Source organism: Acyrthosiphon pisum, chromosome X, assembly GCF_005508785.2.
Source record: "Acyrthosiphon pisum isolate AL4f chromosome X, pea_aphid_22Mar2018_4r6ur, whole genome shotgun sequence".
Classification (NCBI taxonomy): Eukaryota; Metazoa; Arthropoda; class Insecta; order Hemiptera; family Aphididae; genus Acyrthosiphon; species Acyrthosiphon pisum.
The window spans coordinates 108555539-108559896 of NC_042493.1; positions in this window are offsets into that span (position 1 = coordinate 108555539).

Sequence of the window (4358 nt, forward strand, 5' to 3'; positions counted from 1 at the left end):
AATAGTTAATATTTTTTTTATTATACACGTAAGTTCGATGATATTCAGGTTATAGGTACGGGCGTACGGCTTATTGATACGGTTTACAGAATAACTATCTATTATAAAAATGTATAGAGAAGCCCTTTTTTAACAATCGTAATAGGCCCGATTATTGATATTGTTATTAATTAATTAAATAATTAATCGATAAAAAATCAATAAAAAATAATAAATCATTTACCATATTTTAGTCATAGTTCTCCATCCCGTGTATAATATTGTGAAAGTGCAATGTTTTTTTATTGTATGAATTGTTGACATTAAAATTAGAAAAAGTAATTTTATGTTAGGTATGCTGAAAGTTATAATGGTGTAGTGTGGTAAGTATATATGTTTAAACAATACAAATTACAAATCAAAGTTGATAATATTATATTAATTAGGTACTGTAGTTGCACATTTACACATATGACCTATACCTATCTATATAGCTCGTCACGTATCAATTAAATACACTAACGAAACTTGAACAAGACGGACATGTCCTGATATTCATAAAACAATTAAATCAAATGTCATAACATTTATTGTAATTATAAAACAGAGATAGTGTGTTGGTCGTTGGACGATTCTGCGACCTTATCGGATCCGCTGAATCCGTTTTCGTATTGTTACACGGATCACTGTCGCGACAACGCACAAACCCGAATCAGTCAGTCTCAGTAAGTTACCGGTGACACTGGTCCAGTGTTAGATCAACAATTTGTAGCTATAATTATAATTTTCAACTACCAATTTTATAAAAAAAAATACATTGATTATAGCAGTGCTAAGTATAGCAGAGCTGCTGTGGATATACGTTTAACTTTTGTGCAAATAACGGCCTCTTGTAAAATACAAAGATACAATCTTAGATACATAGAGTTACTTATTTACATTTATATTTTTTTACACCTATCATACTCGTTCGAATACAATATAGTCAAATTCCTATAGTGTGACGTCAAGCTACTAAACAAAGTAAGTACCAATATTATAGTTCATATTGATTTTTTTTCTATCATTAATTATATTATGATTTTATTAAATGTTCATCATAGTATTACAATGAAAATGGATGTCTGGAATGTGATCTTTCTTACCGTGCTATGGCAGTTTTTGCTGATCGATCGTAGTATTTCCAGTAAAAATCGAGACGATGCCTTTTTCAACCTCACTCTCACCACCAATAGTCCGGGATTGCAGTACGAGATATTAGGGGAAGGTAAATTATGTAAAAGTAGTTGGACCATAAATACATTCATTGATTTAAGATATTTAACAAATAGCCTTAGTGATATAAGGAGTATGTTAAAAACAATTGGCCCGTACGCAACTAATAACTCTTACCAAATAACTGTAAGTCACATAGAGAAGCGTGTAAAAAAAATACATTTAGATATAAAGGTAATTAGACAAATGGCTAAAATGGTTAAGTCTAGAGGTTCGGCACCACATTTGATGTTCGGTATTGCCGATGCTGCAGACGATGCACGGAAGGTTGATAGTTCGATTAAAAAATTTGAAAATGATCACAAAGATAATATGATGCACATAGTTCAAGACCAACTCTCTATTTTAAGCAGCACAATAACAAATTTCAATGAAACCACAATAACACTTAGTGACAATAAATTATTATTTGACAAAAATATTAAAAAAATTGAAACCACTAAGAACGTTATAAATATTCAATTAGTAGACGTACAAAAACAAATTACTGTTCCATTATTAATATCCCTAATTGAAAATAATATATTTGAATTAGATATATTTGTAACGAGGTTACAAAGAATGATATCAAATGTTCAAACAAATAAATTAGATGTTTTTATAATTACACCAGATCAGCTGTTGTCAGAAATAAAACATATAGAAAATATTCTACCTGAAAATTTACGAATCCCTATCAAATTTAATGAGAATAATATACAAGAAATATACAAAATACTGCACATAGACCTTCACACAGTGAACGATAGAATAATATTTTCAATAAAAATTCCACTGTGTTTCACTGAAATTTTCAAATTGTTTTACATTGTACCAATATACGTTCCAATCAATGAACACGGACAATTCATACATATCGTTGAAAATCCAACGTACTTATTAACAGACCATGTGTCGACAAAATATCTTATTTGGTCAAATCTCAATAACTGTTTGAGAGTTGCCGACATTTTTGTTTGCGGTTTCAATGAAATGGTGCACAATAGTGATACTGATCCCACTTGTGTAACAGAAATATTAAAAAATGCTTTAACCAAACCTACGCAATGCGATGCTTATATCACGGAATTTAAAAAAGAATTATGGTACCCGTCGTTTTTCAAAAACAATTGGTACTTTGTATGCGAAAAGCCCTCTACAGTTACGATAATTTGTAACAATCGATCTTTTATTCGTAAAATTAACTTAAAAAGTTCTGGTAAGTTATTTCTGAAAGCTGGGTGTCAGGCTCATACAACTAAAGGCGTAATAATAACAGATCAAACAGTAGCATCGTCATTTGCAACACTGCCTTTAGAGTTAAGTATTTTGAATGATTCATGTTGCAATATTACACTTAATCAACGCTATCCGAAACCCATTCATTTAGATGAGATAAAAAATTTAAAATTCGACAAAAAAGCTTTGATGAAAATCATTTCAAAAATAAACACAAAAGATAAATTACTAAATTCAATATTATTAAATAAGACGTATGAATTTGTATATACGAACAAATTTTTAATCACTATAATAGTTGTTATAATATTATACGTCAGTATAAAATGCTGTATAAAAAAAAAAAAAAATAGTTCAGCTTTAGAAGATATGAATTTAGATCATTGTCCTGTGCCCATTGTTCCACCAAAACAGTAAACTTTATTTTATAATTTATACATGTAAATTTAAATCTCTTGTACATTTTTTTCATATTAAGAAGGTAGTTATACTTTATTTTTGAAGAATACATATTTTGTTTTATAATATACACATTTGTTAAATATAAGTCTTAGAAATTTCAATTATGATTTATGTGTATTTTATATTAAATTTATTTGATATTTTAATACTTATATTATAATTCATAGTTACTTGTACAATTAATAATTATATAATTATTTAGTAATCCAAACGATTATTATATTATGACATTTAGCTCGTAAATCGTAATGGATATTTGTAATGTGTGTTTACAATACCCATATTATTATAATGTATTATGTTAGTACTTACTATATAGCTACAATAAATGATATGACATTTGATTTGATTTTGATTTTATTTCTTTCAATATTCCTCATAGCATAATATTGTTATTTTAATTATTGTAATAATAATTTATTTATTCAACGATTATAAGATAACCATTATATGACATTTAATTTGTAATAATTGTTACATATTTGCATACAATATACTATAATGTACTGTAAATGGAATAACATTTGATTTAATTTTGATTTTTTCTTATTTAATTATTAATTATTCCGATATCGTAATAATTAGTATTTTTTTTTTTATCAAATAGTTCAATAATTCAAGTATAACGGCTTATTGAAACGGTTTACAGCAAAACTCACTAGGTACTATAAAAGTTGTAGAGAAGAACATTTTTAACAATCGTAAGAAGCTCGATTTTGATATTTATATTGATTATTTAAATAATTAATTGATAAAAAATAACACGTCTTTTACCATTTAGTCGCATGATTCTTCATCTCATGTATTATATTGGGAAAATACAAAGTTTTTTAATTGGATGCATTGATGATATTCAAATTAAAAAAAAGTGGGTAAGTGCATGTAGCTCTGCTGTACAGTAGGTTACAAGTGGGTCGCTGTAATGGATGGTGTTAAATTTGAATTGAATGATATAATATCATTGGATAAGATAAACGATTCTGAGCGAAAACGATCAGCCTCTGATATTAATAAGTATATTTGATGATATTATTGTGAATAAAGTAATTTATGTATAACCTATTTACGCGGAACCTTGTTTTAAATTTTCAATACTTAGTTATAAAAGTTGAATATTTCATACATTTTTAACGACAAAATAATTATTGAATTTTAAATTTGATAAATTTTGTTGAAATTCGAACTATAATTGCTTATTAAAAAAAATTGTGCGAATGTATTTTTAATATTTTTCAACTGCTGTTGTAACAATATATCAGGAGTCTTGTATTAAATTTTCGCGCTTTTTTAACGATCAAATAAAATTTTACTGATATTTATAGAAAAAAAAACTAGAAAAATTGAAAATTGACTATGTCCGTAATTTAAACAGCTCAAAAAGAGTCAAATTATTTTCAAATTTTATCGTGTATAGAAAATGCTAA